The sequence below is a fragment of the Cyanistes caeruleus genome, chromosome 15, assembly GCF_971803275.1.
Source record: "Cyanistes caeruleus chromosome 15, bCyaCae1.hap1.1, whole genome shotgun sequence".
NCBI classification, from domain to species: domain Eukaryota; kingdom Metazoa; phylum Chordata; class Aves; order Passeriformes; family Paridae; genus Cyanistes; species Cyanistes caeruleus.
The window spans coordinates 6,325,256-6,343,535 of NC_141715.1; the positions used below are offsets into that span (position 1 = coordinate 6,325,256).

Sequence of the window (18,280 nt, forward strand, 5' to 3'; positions counted from 1 at the left end):
TGAACTGCACAGACCAGGGCAGGAGGGAGGGGTGGGCATCAGAGCTGCTTCAGAGCAAAAGCCCCAGCCAAGCATCAGCGATGGAGAGTGCTGCTGTAGCAGAAAACACAGAAACCTCCTTTCTGGGGAGACTCAGAGGGGACCAGCCTTCAGCTCAAGCTGCTGAGTGGAGCGCCCATGCCCAGCTCACAGGGGAAGGGTTTTCTGGACAGGGTGATGAGGGAAGTGCCTTCCCCAGCCCTGACAAAACAGAAGGTTTAGCTCTGCAAAGGAGGCTGGACAGGCTCACCTTACCAGGCAGCATTTCCATACCCTGTATCTTCTGCCCCCACCAAATCTTCCCATCCTCAGGTCCCTGCTCCCTTCCTCTGCTTCCCCTCATCCATCTACTCCCTGTTTGGCTTAAAATATTTGCAAGTATGGCTGAACATGTCCATGCCTCAGTTTTCCCACCAGTGAAAAGGAGGTTAACAGATGTCCCTGCTTCCCTGAAAAGATGCAGGCACTGAGAGATGACAGAGCTTGGGATGCTATGGGCCCAGGCCAACAACCCTGTTCCAAACACACTTTCTACCAAGAAGGCTGTCAGCCCTACAGACATCATTATCCCCTGTTCCAGGAATGAGGGGAAGGAGCCTAGGACTGATACAGATCAGAGCAGCACAACTCCAAAGGTAAATTTCTCAGATATTTCTCCAAATGGTTGGACAAAGTGCTTCAAGGACAGGCAAATCTTACTGTAGCTCCACGAGGTGTTACCAAACATGGCTCACTTGAAAGCAGGCAGCGGGCCACCAGTGAATCCCACAGAGACCATCCTGACTGGGCTGGTATCCCTCAGCACCAGGATTTGCTGTTTGGGAAATGCAACCTGCATTTCTTTATTTTTTCACTCCTTTTTTTTTTTATTATTATTTCAATTTATTTTAAATGTCTTCCTTTTTTCATCAAAATACATTTCCTGACACAAAAAGGTCTTGGTAAATGTTCTCTGACTCATGGAACTGCCCAAACAGATCTTGTGCCTCCACAGGAACTGGACCATCCTGTTTGTGGGTACAAGAGCCACCCCCAGCCGTGCGCCGAGGGCTGAGGAAAGCTGTTCCCATTGTGAAACACTCCCTGCCAGATGTGGGCAAGCCCTCCCTCACATCTGGAGAGCAGTCAGACATTTTGATTTTCTCTCTCAATTGTTTGTTTCCTTGTCCTGAGCAGGACAAGCCTTGGAGATGAGGCTCTTTTCCTCTTTCTGCAGAGCAGTCCACCAGCTTTTTTTTTCCTGTAGGACTGTGGTTTTGCAAACCCAGAAGGAAAACAATAGTGTCCCCTGAAAAGTAGCTTGAGTATTGGGAGAGACGTTTGTCTCCTCTCTTTTGCTAGCCTGTGAGAAATCAGTGGGATTTTGGACAGTGGATTTGTTCAGTAGCACAAATTCATGGAGGTTTGGGCTAGTGGTACTGTGTCCCTTGGTGGCCACTGCCCTTTACAACACACCTGAGACCCAGGCTTTTCCCATCCCAAGGCACAGACTGCTGCAGAGGTTGCAACGCCTGTGGTGAGCATGGCCAAACACAGCAGTCAATAAAGCTGATGACCTTTCCTTGGTTGTCCACTCAGCCAAAGGAAACACTTTTCCCCTCGGGCTCCTGTACTAGATGCTTCAGAAATTAGGGAGATTGCTCCCATAACATCCCTGGGAAATCTCAGGGACACACCATCCATCAATAGTTTGCAGTCTGAGACAGTAGCTACATCTCCTGCTACACTGGTACAAGCCCAGACACTGTGCTCTGGCTTCCTGTAAACAAAAGCTGTTTAGCTCTAAATTCCTCTTTTGGCTCAGGCTGCCCTGGTTCAGTGAGGATGGTATCGAGATAATCATCACATGGATTGTATTCCTGGTACACGGCTCCGTTGCACAATGGCGCCTCTTTATAATGCCCTTGGAGCAAGGAACTTCCAGGCTGGTTTCTCTGCCAGGCAAGACTGGGTGTCAGGCCTAAGCACCAAGGCAAAGGAGAAGTAAGAGAGCAAGGATCTGAGAGGGAAGCATGGCAGTCTGGGTCTGGGGGTTAACAAATTAACAGACAAACATTTACAGACTGCAATGCAAAGGAGAGAGTACAAAAGATTTGAGCTGGAGTAGAACAGAACTTTTTTCCCAAAGCAAGACAAAGCAGGAGAGGAGTGGTCTTTCCTAGGGAAAAGAGTTGGGGGTCCAGGATTTTTCAGGCCAGACCAGAACAAACACAATTTCCCTACTTCAAAGTTAATCTCCACTTTGAAAGAGTTTCTGCTCAAGCCAGGTAAACCAGAGACATCTGAGTGAAGCAAGAGTGTGGGCAGACCCTGCTCTGCCTGTGCCTGATCTCGCAGTGTCCGTGCAATCCCAGCACACGATCCAGTGCACTGGACTAAAAGTTAAACATCCAGTCCAAGCTGGTTGTGTGGCATCAGTGAGGGGAGAGACTCATCTCCTGAGAATGGCTCATTCTCCCTGGACAGACACCTGAACTATGGAGTTGTAATTTAACTTCTCATCCTTGCTCTACCCTTCAGATAAATCTATCCCCACCTCCCAGAAAATCCCAAGCAATTCCCACATTGTCCCCTCCTCTATTATTCACTGCCACCCCCACCAATCTCTTCCATGAACATCAAGCTGAAGTTTGGGTTTTCAGCCGGGGTGGTGGAAAAGCACATCTGTGTTAATCCACCCATCACAGCCCCAGCTCCTTCCTGCAAAACTGGGCCAGGAGGAGGCACTTACTGGATCCCTGCCTTGGCTAGAAGCCCCCAGGTCTTGCAGCGCATGGTGGGGAGAATGGGGTCCAGTACAGCAACTTCAGAAAGACATTCCTGGTGCACAAGAGCATGACCAAGCAAAGTCCTGTGAAGGGAGCCAGCTCCTGAGCTAGTCACACCAGGAGTGTTGAGGAGTCTGTGATACCCGAGGCATCTGGGAACGGCCAGCAATACTGAGACAGAAGCCTCCTGCCAGACCTGGAAGTGAGAGGCTGTTCCCTGGGCATGCCAGCAAGGAATTCACCTCGTCCCCCACCACCCACCACTGTCACTGGTGAGCAGTTTTGCTTGAGATCATCTCCCCAAGCCTTGCTGGGACATGGTGGCTCCTCTTCCCACGGTGTCCTGTCGGGGACTGCGGTGACACGCCGCTCCGGAGTCAGTCCTGGTGGCACAGCCAGCGATGAGATCAGCCATCCATGAGATCAGCCATCCATGAGATCAGCCATCCGGCACAGGGTGCAGGACCAGTGGCTCGGGATGAGCTCATGCCTGCTCTGCACGGACGGATGGAGGGGGAGGAGGAGACACGCTGACTGCCAGCTCACCCCACGGCGAGGGCCTGGTACAGCCCACTGTCCTCCCAGGAAAACCAGCAGCTCCAGCCCTCCAGTGGGGCTCTGCTCACATGCATGGTGGCAGTGGGGCCACGGCACACCTTGGTACTCTGCCAGTCCTCACTGCCTTCCCCACGACACCAAACCTTCTCCTGGGGTCTTGAGCAGCATCTCGCCCCATCCCATCAGGGTCCCATCTGTCTGTAGAGCGATGACATCCCCTCTGCGGGCTGGCATCCCAGCCTTCTGTTGCACTGAGCTTCTGACTCTGTCCTGGTGCCAGATGGCTTCGGAGGCAGATGACTTCATCTCTTTTAAAGGGGCAAGGATCTGTCAGCAGTGCCCTGTAGGAATCAATGTGCATCATGCTTGGTGGGAAGCCAACACAGGGAGCATGCCACAGCATCCTTATGATCCTGAACAGGGCCCAAAGAGGTTGGATTCCAGTCCAAGACTGCCAACAACCTCGTGTCCTTCACTCTTAGCCACGCGTCGTGTTTGATCTGTCCCAACAATAAACTTGTGGAGGGGGGGACCTGACTCCAGCAGGAGCTCCACAGTGGTGCCCTCCTGAGAGTCTAAGGGCAGAGACTACCCAGCATTCAGCCCCACAAGCCAAAGATGTCTTAATACACCCTACACTGAATGGAGGGGAGTGGTCTGCAATGCATCAGCCTCTATTTCCAGAACTATGTGTGATGGGTGGCCTGAGCCAAACCCATTCATGGCTGGACTCCTCTTGGACTTCAGGCCAGGATAACCTGGAGCTCCACGGAAATCCCAGCTCAAATTTGTACTGGGTGCAAAGGGTGAGTCTCAGAGTGAGAATTAGGTGTGCTCACAGAGATGTGATTCAAGGGCTGTCATTACCACTCACTGCAAGGGGAGAGATGGATCCAGCTTCTGCCCCTTGGGGGATTCCAAGCAACCCAAATGTCCCTCTCAAGACAGCTCCCCCTCATTCCCCCACAGCTTCTGCCTGCAGGAGCTGCAGGGTGTTTTGCAGGTCTACAGGAACGATCCTGGGTCACTGGAGCCGCTTCATCAGCACTGGTCAAGGAGGCTGCAGAAGGACACAGCTCAGGGAGCCGATCCCTGCCCAGGACTGGAGGCTCCCCGCCCCCAGCACACGCTCCCGCTTGCTGGGGAAGCGCTGCTGCCGTTCCAGGCAGATAATCGCCCCTTCCCTGGCAAGTCCCTGCACGCTGCCGTGCAAACAGACCCACAGAGCACGGCAGCAGATGCTTGGGCTGAAGGGCCAGACTCACAGACAGGCTCCATTCTCAGCAAAGGGGAAACAAAAGTTGTTTGTCCCTGAGGGAGGTAACTCACAGATCCCAGCGCTCCTCTGAGAGGACGTTTGCTGTAGGTTTGGAGGTGGGCTGATACATCAAGTAAGGCACTGTGGGAGAGCAGTGGGAGCTGGGATCACTGAGGAAATGCCCACCAGGAGTCTGGCTGCCCGCCCTCGCCAACACAGCTGGAACATTCCAGTTCCCAGCTCACCCAGACCCTCAGGAGGGATGATCAATGGGGTCGCACCGCCGTGGCTGTTTGTGAGGTCAGAAGGGTTTGGAGAAAAAAGTCCAGTGCCACATCTCGACAGCACTGCCCTGACCTCTGGGTCCATGGAGGCAACACTCCAGTGGGGCCAGTTGCAAGAGTTGGCCAGGAAAGGCACATGTTTGGGAGCATGGGCCTGCAGGCATGGCATGTCCTCAGGAGACAGGCAGGGCTGGTGCCCAGGGCAGTGAGTCCAGCCACTGGCAGGGAGTGTTTCTTGATGGTCCAGGGAGGCCCATGGTGATTTCCCTACCCTGGCCTGAACACGCTGCTTCTCTGCAAAACTCTGCATGCAGGTAACCCACAGCAGAACGTCTTGGCTTTATCACATGGAGATCTTGGGTGGAACCAGGAAATGAAATCTCTCCCCATCATCAGGGAGAAAGAAACACCCTTGCCAGCCAAGTGATGGAGCTCTGACATTCCCCACATCCTGGAAAAGTTCCCATTGCTTCTGACAGGTTGAGATCCTGACAGCAGGACATGGTGGCATGAAATGTTGATAGCAGCCTATGAAGCACTGTTGGCTTGTTTGACTGTCTAGTGGTGGGAAGAAGGACAAAGACAGGCACCATGCACAGCTCCATCTTCTTTCTTTCCTCCTGGCACATTTCCCCCAGCCAGGCCAATCCTCTCTGCTTGCAACCACAGGTAATTCTGCAACCCACCCCTTCCTGCAGGAGCAGGAGTTGCTCCTTGGGATACACACAACACTTTTCTTCCAGCTTGACTTCAAGTTGGGCAGGACAGCTGAGGAGGCAGAGCCACAAAGTTTTCACCAGTTCCAGGCTCTCACCCGCCACTGGTATGGAATGAACAGCTGGACCTCAGGAAAAGTTCTCTGCTTCTTGTAATTCCTGGGTCACTGGGATAGCAACCAACCCAAATGTGCTTTAAAAGACTGGGTTTGTCTTTGTATAGAAGGCCAAAGTCCATCTTAGTATCCCAGCTAACTATAATGTGGGCATTCTGGGGGTTCCATAGCTAGATTGCTGCTCACCCCAAAGCCGTGATTTAATTAGGACAGGTAATGTTTGTTATTAAAGCATTGTGTACATTTGGAAAAGCAAGTGGGATTTTGGATAATCAAGCCCTCCTTCAGTCATGTCCCTCATGTTCTGCTGCTCCATAGCCAAGAAGGAAAGTTTTTTCTGAGAGCTAAGTCCCCTGCAGCCAACAAGAACAGCACCATGCTCTGCCACCTCTGTGGGAAGGAACACCCAGCGTCACCAACCTGCTGGCAACAAGGTGGAGCTGTCAGTGGCTTTTGCATTCACTGGATATTGTCCATTTTCTGAAAGGGGATCAGCTAATAACCAGTTACACCCAACTTTTCTGCAGGGCCTGGCTGGTACGCAGCTCTTCCGTGAGCACCAGGCTCCCCAAAGAGCATTTCAGCAGCAGAGTAAAGCAAAGGCATGAAAGAGGGCACCTGTCACCATCTGGGAGAGCAAGAAGACAGTGCAGACAGGGAGAGCTGGCTCGTGGGTGGCATTGCTGAGATCAGCAGTGCTGGCCGTGCTAGCTGAGGGTTCACACCTTGCTGTGCAAGACGAGACCAGGTCCCCACTGCTCCAGAGACAAGCAGAAGGAACAAGGCACCTGTGCAGTCGTGAAAGGCTCCAAACACAGGGAAATGCTGGTTCTTGCAGCAATCAGCTGATGCCCTGAAGCCAGAGGTTTGCTCACTTGCACCTTGGTGTGTCTAAATATAATACAAGTATTGTTCTGAGCCCTGCGTCAGCCCCGCTGAAATCCAGCCACCAATACCTGATTTTCTCGCCTTCCTCAGCTGTGAGACACGAGACATGCAAGCCTGTGTGAAGGAACTTTTCCTTTCCTTTCTCCCCAGTGTTCCTGCCATTGCCATCACTGGCTGATCACCTGGCCTCCTCTCTTGAGATGTCCTTGAAGAGGCGCTAATTTGCAATTTCAAGGTGCTATTACTTCTATTGTCACTTTCATAATCCTCAGAACTTCACTACAAGCTCCCCTTGAAATCATCTGAACAAGCCAGCTGGAAAATGGACAAGCTGCACAAGTAAATCCAACTAAATTTTTGCCTTCTTCCCATTCAGTTCGAGCTGCTTCTGAAAGGCCATGATGAGCTTGAAATCAAAGTTAACTTTGATTAACTCCACTTTAACTCCACATTAGTTAATTATAGCTACAATTACCTCCACTTTCCAAGTGGATTTAAGATGCTGTGAGCAGAGCACTCAACAAGAACACTGGAAACACAAAAGCTACAGAGATTTCCCAGCTCAGCAGCATCCCACAGTGACCCCAGGGAGATTGTTCAGTCTCACCATGCCGTGCACGTTTCTTCTCTCATTCCTGGTACAAACTCCCTGGATTTAATCTAAAGTCCTGACCAATTTTGATTCCATCAGAACCACATTTTCTGGTGTGGCCAGAGGATCAATACCCTCCTGTCTTGGGAGGCTTGCTGGTGACCAGTAACGTGCAAGTTTGCACCAACCACACCTCCTCAAATGTTAATAGATGTTAATAGATCCTGTCTCTCTGTCACTCATTCCTGTGCCATCACTGCACATGGAGCATCATCAGGAGCAGCCAGGCACCTATGTGGACAGTTTGAAGTTAAAATTGTCCAAGTTCAATATTTATTATTATTATTATTATTATTATTATTATTATTATTATTATTATTATTATTATTATTATTATTATTATTATTATTATTATTATTATTATTATTATTATTATTTCTTCCCCTCTCCCCCCAAAAAAAAACCATACAGAAAACTTTCTGGTAATTTCATCTGCAAAAATGCACCAGAGAGGGAGGAAACTTTACCTAAAGCTGAACATTTATTTCTCATGTTGAGAACTACCCTGCTCAAACTTCAGTCTAAAAGGGGAATGTTAATGTTTACTGGGGAGGCAGAAGGGGATAAAGAGGACTGAAGGGTCTGTGTCCTTTCACCTCGGTCCAGCCCTGAACAACTCCCCCGGAGTCAGGATGCACTGTTTGTACAAAATAAAACCCCCCAAAGCTCCTGCACGTTGTCTGGTCTCTCCTCGCTGCCTCCCTCTCTTCGCTCTGCCTTTTCAGGCCAGGACCACCTTTTCATGCTCGCAGCCGGTGCAGCCCGGAGCACCCCGGGGCTCAGTGCCGAGGCTGCTGGGGGCTCCCCCAACACAAACAACAACAGCAGCCTTCAAAGTGCCTCTCGCATGCAGCTGCTCTGAGGGCAGATTCAGGTTTCCCCCACCCCCTTCTACCCATCCCTCCTTAAAAAACCCACTTGGCAGATAGTTAAAAACAATCTTTGAGTTTTTCAGGTGTGTTGGAGGGATTTACCTGACATATTCCACCAGCCCACCACCCCCGCCCCCCCTTGCAGTTGAAGCGCTGGATTTCATGGCAATGCTGATTAATCTAACAGTAAAAAGCGCTGCAATTATTTGGCTCTAAGGCTTGGGTCTTTGCCCAGCTCTGACACACACACACACACACACACACAAACTTCTCTTCGGCGGCTCGGGAGCGGGCGATGCCTCTCCTCCTCCTCCTCCTCCTCCTCCTCCTGCAGCCCGTCACCGAAGGGCTGGCGCTCCTGCCAGCGAGTTCCACCCCTCGCAACTTTCTCCCTCGCTGCTCCCGAGCGCTGCCGCCGGAGTTCCAGCCGGCAAAACCCCTCCTTGCGGGAATTTCTCGGAGCCCTCTCCTCTGCTTTGCAAGCAGCATGGAGCCCCGGCAGCCAGCGAGGTGCTGCTGCGGGGCAGGATTCCCAGCGGAGGGAGCAGAGAGGCAGTGAACTTCAGGAGAGCTCTCCTGGTGCAACAGGTAAGGCACGCTGCTCGCCCGTGCGGGGAGTTGAAGTGACTCAGGGAGCAGTCTGTACACGGATGGAGGGAGCAGTCTGTACACGGATGGAGGGAGCAGTCTGTACACGGATGGAGGGAGCAGTCTGTACACGGATGGGGGGAGCAGTCTGTACACGGATGGAGGAAGGCATGGAGGATGCAGAGATTTAGGCGTGAAACTGCTTTTGCACGTGAGTAGCTTTTGCTGGAAGCGGTCTTCACCTCCAGAGAGAGCTTTGGGATGCAGAGCTCCTCATCTCTTCCTCCCTTCTGGCACGGGGCTTGTGGAAGGAGGCAGGAAAAGCTTCAGTGGTGTTTGCATCTGGCCCGAGCCTTCAGCAGGCTGCAGCCAGTGCGAGCAGGTGGGCTCCAGGTATCAAAGGCAAAAGCGACGCTGCAGAGCAGGCCAGATGTGGAGGGAGAGAGCAGGGAAGCACTGCAGGTGTGTGAGCAGGGCAGGAGTTCTGCAGGGAGCACTCTTGTGCTGGAGTAACTGGATGAGCCGTGGCAGGAGCGGTGATGGCGGCTGGCTGTAGGCTCAGCCATGGCCATGTACAGCCCCAGTAACCGGGGCCAGGAGGTACCGCTCCCAACTCTGTCCCCATGTGCCTCTTCCACTGTCACCCCGAGCTGGGCTGTGCCCTGGGGATCCCTGAGTGCGGTCACAGCGCTGCTGTTCCCCAGCCCAGCTTCCCTGTACGCTCAGGTAAGAGCTCCTCACCTGCCCCTGTGCCCCTCCACGACGGCAGCGGAGCCAGGGAGCAGAACCCAGAGCCACCTTCGTTCACTGCCAGGTCCTTGTGACAGCAAGAAATCCCAGAGCGAGCCCAGTCCCGCTTCGGGGCGTGCAGGAATGATTTCCTATGTACATGTGCAGCCCTGATAAAAGAGGTGAAAATACAGGCAGGGAGGCCGGGGCACTTGGAGCCACCAGCGCCTTTCCAAACTGCGGTTATCAGCTAATCAGCCTCCCGGGAAATTGAAGGCGGACTCGGTGGAGCACGGAACTCCAGAGGGGCAAAGATCAGCGGTCACGAGACTGGGGTTGCTTCAGAGAAAACCCTCCAAGAAGGCTCTCGCTCCTCTGGGTTTGTGGCTGCGGAGGGCTGAGTTCCCAGGAGTGTGGAGATTGGAGGCTGTGTGTTGGTACGAGCTGGGCAGGCTCTGCTGGGCAGGCAGGGCTGTGGCCAGCGGGCTCCTGCTTCGCCCAGGGTGCCCTGAATCTCGGCAGGGGCCATGGAATGCTCTGTTGCCCCTATTCCGGCACCCGGAGGGGCAAAGAGCAGGCAGGGGATGTGGAGGGAGCTGCCCTGGCTCTCCAGAGAGACCCGGGAGGTTATCGGAGCTCCGAGATGGAAAGCAAACAGTCTGGATTGGGCTCCTGAGGAAGGCTGGGCTGCCTCGGGATTGGGGACAGCAAAATCTCCGGGCTTGGTACCGTGTACTTTTATCATCTGCTAATGTGCAGCACACCGGGACATCGGCCTGTCTGCTAAGGGGTTGGGCTTCCTGAGGGTCTGGGCAGGGGAGAGAGAGGTCTCTAACCCAGCCGGGGGGTTCGGTCCCTGCCTCTCCCCGTTGTGCCCCAGCGTGCTCTGTAACATTCCCAAAATGAGCCCAGCGGAGCTGCTGCTCGTCTCCCGAGCCTTTCCCTCGCACCATGGCCGCCTTTCAAATCCTAATGTTCCCAAACCAGTGCATCTCCCAACCCTGCAAACAAACAAGCAGCATTCATGTACGAAGGGAGAGTTCAAAGGAGGCACGACACCTGGAATCAAACATCTGTTAGGAACTAATGCATTTTGCATCCTGCTCTGCTGCCAACTGCTCCAAGGCAAGTCCTGCAGGATCGTTCCAGCTACCTGCATGCTACAGCAGTGGCATTCCCTGCTCCCTGCACCTCGCTTTGTTTTTTGCCACGTGTGGAGCATGCAAGTGCAGCTGCACCTCGAGCAGTTAGCAGCGAGCTTCCTCCTGTATCATGGACAAACATAAGAGGATTAAATACCCCTGAGCCCTTTTAAATGTTTTAAACTGGGTTGGCTGCAATGGATGCTGCATTGTCTATTAATGAGCTGATCTGCTGAGCAAGCAATTTTTCCTCTAACCACACTTTTTCTTTGGCAATGAGGCAGGTACTGCTTTATTAGCAAAGAAACTTTCTTCCCCAATTCTTGGAAGTACAAGCTCCAGGGAGGGGCAGCGAGGGCTGCTAGAAAGGTTTGTAGCTCAGAAATGGAGAAGGAACAGAGTTGAAACAAACCAAAGGAAACACTTTATTTTTCTGTACAGAGTGCATAATTAACTGTGGAACAAATTGCCACAGGATACTGTAGACACCAAAAGTTGTATTTGGCTTCAAAGAAGGTTTTGATCCATTTGGGATGGATGGCTCCAGTGAACGTTTTTTGAATGCAACACGGCCCAAGATCGGCCGTGTATTCACACTGAAAAGTGGGAGAAGGAGCAGGTTTACCCGTGCCTTCTTTTTTGTGCTCCTCCACTAAGTAACCCAAACTGGCCGTTTGGGGAGAGGGAATAGAGAGGTGGCCAAGCAGGGCTGTTTTGATGCTCCTGCACTGTGTGACTATTTTTGAATGGCTGTGTTGCCCGTTGGGTAGATGCTGTGACTCAGGCAGCCCGGGAGACGCTGGCTATGCCATGAATAGATTGTCCATATGGCCCAGGTTGACAGGAACACTCTGTGCCCAGCCTGGTTGTCACAGGTGCCCCAAGCAGCGTCCATGCACGGTTGCTGGCTCCACAGAGGTGCTGGAATGGCAGGAGATTTCAGAAATGTGCTTCCTGCAGAGAGTCCGGAGCAGGGGGGAGTGACCTGTGCTGGGAGCACAAGGAGAGCTGACAAGGACACACTGTGGCAATGAGACCAGCCTGGGCAAACGCGTCTGTCCTGGGGGTAAATCATCTCTCCGGGGAAACACCTTGCTCCCCTGGGCATCCTGCAGCACTGTGGACACGGCACAGGAGGTGGGCGGCTGCGGACAGGGCTGGGAGCTGGAGGTTTTCTATCAGCTCGCAGGTATCCCTTTGCGTTCAATAAATACCCGCTGCAGGGAATTTCTGTGGCACGGCTACTGGCGTCCTGGCCAGCCATCCTTTAACGAGGGAGGATCATGGCCTGATTTGTCTCATTCATTTCTTGTCCTCAGTGTCCTTAGGCTGCCTCCAAACGCAGGGGAGGGACGGAAGGAGCAGCGCAAGGCAGACAGATGGCAAGGGGCGAGAGGGGCAGAAAGCTGCTCTCCTGCGGGCAGCAGAAGGGAGAGAACAGCAGGGTGCTGGGCAGGGGAAGGAGAACATCCTGGGATGAGTGCAGGGACGGGTGTGCGGGTGAAGGAGAATTGCGGGGTAGGGGGGAAGAGGTGAGGGAGGAGCGCGGTGGGCAGGGATGTGCTGCAGGGGCTGAGCAGTCCCGCTCCTGCCGAGCTCCTCACCTGAGCCCAGCAGGGCACGGGGTCCCTCAGGCCAAGATGCTCTTGGGCTCCTTCCCGAAGAATTTTAGCGATTTTAGGATAACATGTAAGCTCGCCACGGGGGATCACAGACAGGGCACTGGAGGCCTGCCAGCACTCGGGTGATGAGGGCAGTGGCCTCACTACCAACACGCAGGTGGAGTTAAGGGGACAGTGAGGACACTCAGGGTCAGACCCCTGGAGCTCTGGGCAGAGCTGCTGCTCTCAGCAGGCTGGGGAGAGCTGAGCCCTGCTTGTGTCCGTGGCTCTGGTGGGTCAGATGGGAGCTGTGTGTGGGGAGCTGGGCTCTCCCAGCTCTGCAGCACCGGAGTAAACAGATGTTTGTGAGCAGCAGATTCATGGAGCTTGCTTGCCTGCGGCGCTCCCTCTTGTGTGGATTCTCTGATGTCTAATAATCGGGTTGGGCTCACATTAGAGCTTTTTCTTCCAGCTGGGAGTCCTAATTTGGATTTCTGTCCTCTCTCCTGCTGCTTTTCACTAGCTTGTGCAAGGTTAACTCCTTTCAAGTCTTTGCCTATCTGGTTGAATTTGGCTGAAGCTGGCCAAGGGATCTGAACGGTAGCAGAATTGACATCCCGATTCCCTCAGCAGTCTGCAGACAGGGGAATGATTATCAGTGTAAGATAACTTGCATCCCAAGCATGAGGAAAACGTGAGAGGCTCAGGATGAGTTTTGACAGGAGAAAGCAATCAGAGAAGAGCCTAGAATCCCTTGTGGGCTCTCACAGATAGTTTGCAGGGACTGAGGCATGAGGTTCTTGGTGCTAAAAGCCTCCATGGCAGCTGAATCACAGGGTGAGTGGTGCACAGTCCCAGCAGCAGCAGCAGAGTTGGGGCACACTCGAGTGAGATCCTGGCATGCTCTTGTGTCAGTGTGCTTGGGCTGCTGCACTGTGGTGCATCCTTTGCTCTAGGATGAGGTTGCAATGCCAAGGCAGAGAGAAATCACTGACCCTCACAACTCTCCAGAGAGTTCAAGCATGTTTGAGTTGTCCTGTGCCTAACAGATGAGCTCACAACAATGACACCTCAGCTAGGTGACATATCTAGGTGAGCCAGGCCTAGGTGTTGGCAGCAGTACAAAATCCAGCTCTCTCTGGGTTCCTCACAGAGCAGACAGAAATACATTTTGCAGGTGGAAAGGTGGCAGGAGAAAGCCTTTGGCTTCATGTACCAGGTGATGCTCTTGGACAGAGGATGGCTTGGAGGCAAAAACACACAGCACTGCTTGCTCCAGTGAAGGGCCCAACCAGGGCAGCAGGAGGAGCATCAAGGCACAGCCAAAGCTCCAAGGATGGGGGAATGGGGGAGATGTTCCAGGGGGAAGGGGGTGAGTGGCTGGCTGGAGGAAGCCACAGTGAGATGTCATAGAGCAAGGTGCCTTTAGAGTCAGTCTGGGTCTGAGCATCCAACCTGTGAAACCTGGCACGGTGACAAAGGTGGCAAAAGCATCCAGCTCTAAGGGGGAAGGAGGAGTTGGACATCAGAGTCACTAAATGCTTCCCAGCTACCCTTCCCATGTGGAAGGTCATCCTGCCATCCCCCCTCTGGCTCAGCTCATCTGTCTTGTACCACTCAAGGGACAGCATCCCACCCTGTTGCCACTGTCAGCTCTGAATGGTCCTGGCAGGATCTCTCACAGGTCCCCTGCCCTCAGTAGCAGCCCACCCCATCAGGACACAGCCCCTCTAGCCCAGGGGCAGAGCTCAGCCATGAGATGGTTATGGCACAGGTCTGGCACTGCCGCTCACTGCCGGGACAGCGTTTCATGGGGCAGTCCTTGGTAAAAGCCACGTGCACCGGGTGCTGCACCATCAGCCGCCTTGCTCCAGGCTGTCCAGCAACCTGGAAACAATTTCAAAACTCTGTCCAAGCCATTCAGAGATTGGAAAGTCGAGGTGGGGAAGGAACAGCTCAACTGTGCCTGGATGGAATCTGCAAGTCCAGCAAAAAGCTGCACCCACACTAGCACAGCCCCCAAGCAGGCTGGTGCAGGCAGTTCTGCAAACATCAGCCCTAAGAAACCATCCACAGGCACTGGAAAACCCCGGATACATTGAGGAAGGAAACACCATAACTTAAGGGGCTCTTTTCATTAGTTTTTCTGGCTTTGTGTAGTACCTCCAGGATGTGTTTCTTCTGCTGCACTGCAAAACCAAGCAGAGACTGCACAACCAGATGCAGGAACAGGAACTCCAAGGATGGGATGGTTTTGTTTGGGGTTTTTTTTCAAAATCTAGGAAATAGTTTGAAAGATAGCCATCTCCACAGAGAATTCAAACCCCTGGGCTGACTGTGAGCAGTCATCAGGGGGTTCCCAAATGGAAAAGAATTCAATTCCCACCAACATCACTGTGGCAGAGGAGAGGGCAAACATTAACCAAGAAGCACAACCCCCTTGCAGGGTGAACACAGGCTCTTTCAGCATTGGAAGCAAAACATTTCACAGACATGTCAGCAGTGTCTGTTCAGCTCTGTGACTTTGCAACACTGGAAGCCCAGGGAGTGCTTTTTGGCAGGCAGCTTAAGGACACTGCCCCATCTGTAGCTGGACCCCTTCTGCTCCACCAGGCCAGGAGAACACAGTGTCCCATGTCTTATTGCCATTCCCAAAACCTTGTAGCCACCATCTTACAGGATTTACTTCCTTTGCTCTGTGTTTCACAATGACCATTGAAATGCATGGTTAAACTAATTACTTGAACAGCCAATCTCATCTCCTGTCTTTCACTGTTCCTGCAGCCTCTGACAAAGAAGTTGATGTGTTTGGGGATGATTTTGCTTGGTCCTTATCTGGGAGATGAGGCTGTTCCTTGTATTGAAATAAGGGAGAGAAAGAGAAAACGGAGGGAGGTGAGGGAAGAAAGCAAGAGAGGAAGAAAGAGAACTTGGGATACATGCTGGCATAAGAGTAGTAAGGGAACAGTTGTCCTTATTTTCCAATGAAAATGATGATTTTTCTTTACTCTTCTGATCTCAAAACCTCGGGCCAAGCCCCTACCAAAGCTCATGAGGGGAATGCTGCTCTGGGTGCACTCAGCACTCACTTTGTTTTGTGTTCTGTGTTTTGCTTTTAAATGCTCTTGGAGGGAATCTAAAGGTGGGGCTGGGGCCACACCTGCTTCCTGGCAGGCTGCAGCAGTTTTCTGTGATATGGCCAACAAACACAGCAGCCCACACCTTGCAGGAGACCCCTGGGAGGGCCCCCAGAGAGCCTCCTGGCCATGCCCCAGCCACTCACCCCAGCTGGCCAGAATAACCTTTTCCTGCACCAATCCCCCCAAATCACCCATCTCCACGGTCTCCCCACGCACACACTTTGAATCTCAGCGCTGTGTTTGTTCCCTCATGTCAAGCCGACAGATTTGGGCACGTCTTTGTCAGAGGTTCACAATTTGGATGTTAAATTTAGACGCGCGCTCAGGCTCTGATTAGAGATACACTGACTGTTTACTCGCTTTGCGGGGAGTTTGCATCTACAGGGCTGAGGGCGAAGCCCCCCGAGGCTCTCTGATCCTTGCCTGGTGATTAGGAAAGGAGGTTGAATCACCACATAATGATGCCCTGGTATTTCCCTCAGTCGGGAGCGTGCCCTACCCTCCACACTCCATCCCACCGTGGGCTTCCTCCAACCCATGGAGCAAAAGTTGTAGAAACTCATCTCATTTCTGCTGGTTCATTGCTGTCATCTTCCAGGGTCAGTCCCAACAGGATTTTCCCTGGAGCTGAGCCAATTCACCAGATTTCCCCTCTCTTCAGAGCACTGTCCCCTGTTCTACTTGTTAAGCTTCACCATGGCCCTTGGAAATGTCCCAGACTTTTGTGTTGTGACTGTGGCATAAATGATTCCAGAAGCAGAGGACAGATCAGGGACAGCACAGTCATCTCCTGGGAGATCTCTTAAACTTCAAATTGCACTAAAACCATGCTGAAGAAAGAGAAACAAGAGCTTCAGAGCATGATTGTTTCTCACTGCAGCCTACTAAAGGAGGAACTCCAGGCTGCAGGTGATGGGTGATGATGCCCAGGCCCAGGGTGGGAAGTTGCTGTCAGGGGACACAGACCCACTGTGATACTGTGCAATTGAGCATGGTCCTGACACAAAGAGAAACTCTTGAGAAGTTGATGGTGATGCCTCCTAGACAATTCTCCCTACGTTTTGACTGTGTCTTTCAAAGTCTCAGATCATTTCCAGAGGAAATGAGGCTTCTGCCTCATGCCCCAGATGTGTAGTCACTCTCCATCCCTCATAATAACTGCCGAAGCCATTGATTGCTTTCAGTCCAGCTTGTAATTGAGAGTAAAGCTCTAAGAAATACTGAGGTCACAACAGGTTTTGCAAAATAATTCTCTGGACAGAGGAGTAATACAGAGGGGAAAAGCAGCAATGTTAAGTGAAGCCCTTCTTGGATGTCAGGAAATACACAGGGAAGAGGGAGGTTAAGTACATTCCAGGAAAGATTCAGACGACAGCTTGCATCTTGTTAAATGCCAGAAAACCCACTCCTTGCTCAAGGTTATCCTCCCATATTGAATTGCTGGTGCCCAGGAAGGCATGTGCTCTGGATCCAGCTTTTCTTGTGGTTGTGGAGTTCATAACGTCTCTGCTTTGTGGGTTCTCTGATGTCTTATGAGAGATGAGTTCACATTGCCGTTTCAGTACAATTCAATTAAAAAGTCAATTAGCCCAGATACAAAGCGATTGGCTTCATTAAGTCTGCTGTTCGTGGAACATCTCTGGTTTGGTTGCAGGTTTGTTCTGCTGTCTGACTCCACTCTGGGTTGTGTGGATTGCCAGTGCTCGCAGACACGCGTGCGCAGCCTGCCGACGCCTTCTCCCTGAGTTCAGCAGTTGAAAGTGTTGGAAGGGAGTCGCTCTAGGCAAGTCCCTACACGCTGCACAGCTCTGAAGCGCTGTTCAGTAACAAGCAGCAAGCAGAGCTTTTAAGAACATGGTTTTTGACTTCTCACAAGGAGACACATGCCTTTCTGGGTCACCCATCCCTGCCCTTCAAGTTCTTCCTCAATTTGCAGTACATGCGGGGCTATGTTGTGTTTCCTAGAAGTGAAATGATGGCGTGAAAAAGTGGGTCTGAATTTTGTCAAAACTGAATTGTGTTGATTTCTCTCCAACTTCTGGTAGCTTGGCTTCAGCTACAGACCGTTTGTTTCAAAAAGAAAGATTTTTTCGGAGGGATTTTTGGATGATTGTCATTTACTTACCGAGGAGAAAAGGATCGGAAGCAAATACGAAATTTACATCTTTGTATTTATCAGGGATTGGATATCTCAGTGAGAGAATACGACACACACTGTCGGTTAGTTTACTTCTAACAATTTGTTCCTAACATTCAACTTGAGTTACAAATTGAACGAGTTCTGGTTCTTAAAGAGATGAGTCTTGAAAAAGTGTCTGGAAAAACAAGTCTTCCCTGTTTAAATTAGGAATGTGCCAAATGACTGGCAGGTACTTGATATATAATTTAAATTTAAAACAGGAAGAAACAGTTCTAGATAAAGATCTCCTAGGATATCTAGGGGAAATATATGCACCTATATTTAGCTTATCCCTGGTTTCAACCCCTAACTGCACACACAGCAGCATGCACTTAGCTTTTGAAAAGAACAGGCCTTGATCCTTTAACAAGCTCTGCAAAGCTCCCCAATAAAGTTACATCCCTGTTAATCACACATGTGCTCCCCAGTTCCTTCTTCGAAGCACCTTGTTCACAGAGATGAAGCGTGGAGCCGCAGCTGCTCGGGAGCTGTTAGAGGAGGAGGCTGATGGAGGCTGGTCATGGATGGGGATCCTCTGCAGGAATCCTGACCCTGGGGCTTTGCTGTGAGAAGGCAGGACCCAGAGACATTACTCAAGGGCTGAGGGTGACATGGGCAAAGGGTCTTGCTGGAAACCTGCTCCTTCAGCCAGTGCAGGGGAGGCAGCAAGGTCAGGCCTGTGAATTAGAACTTTTGAGGTTGAAATTGAAAATTGAGAAAGTTGAGACAGAGCTTGACTAGAAACTGAGC

The 18,280-nt window shown here is 51.8% G+C and overlaps 1 protein-coding gene across 1 annotated transcript in view; it reads left to right on the top strand.

Annotated features, from left to right (window-relative positions):
- Window positions 1-8,510: 8,510 nt before the first annotated feature.
- FAT2 (FAT atypical cadherin 2) overlaps window positions 8,511-18,280 on the top strand; it is a 54,953-nt gene continuing 45,183 nt past the window's right edge. The window contains exon 1 of the mRNA XM_086851419.1: window positions 8,511-8,739. The gene's annotated coding sequence lies outside the window, so the exon portion shown is untranslated. The remainder of the gene's footprint in view (window positions 8,740-18,280) is intronic.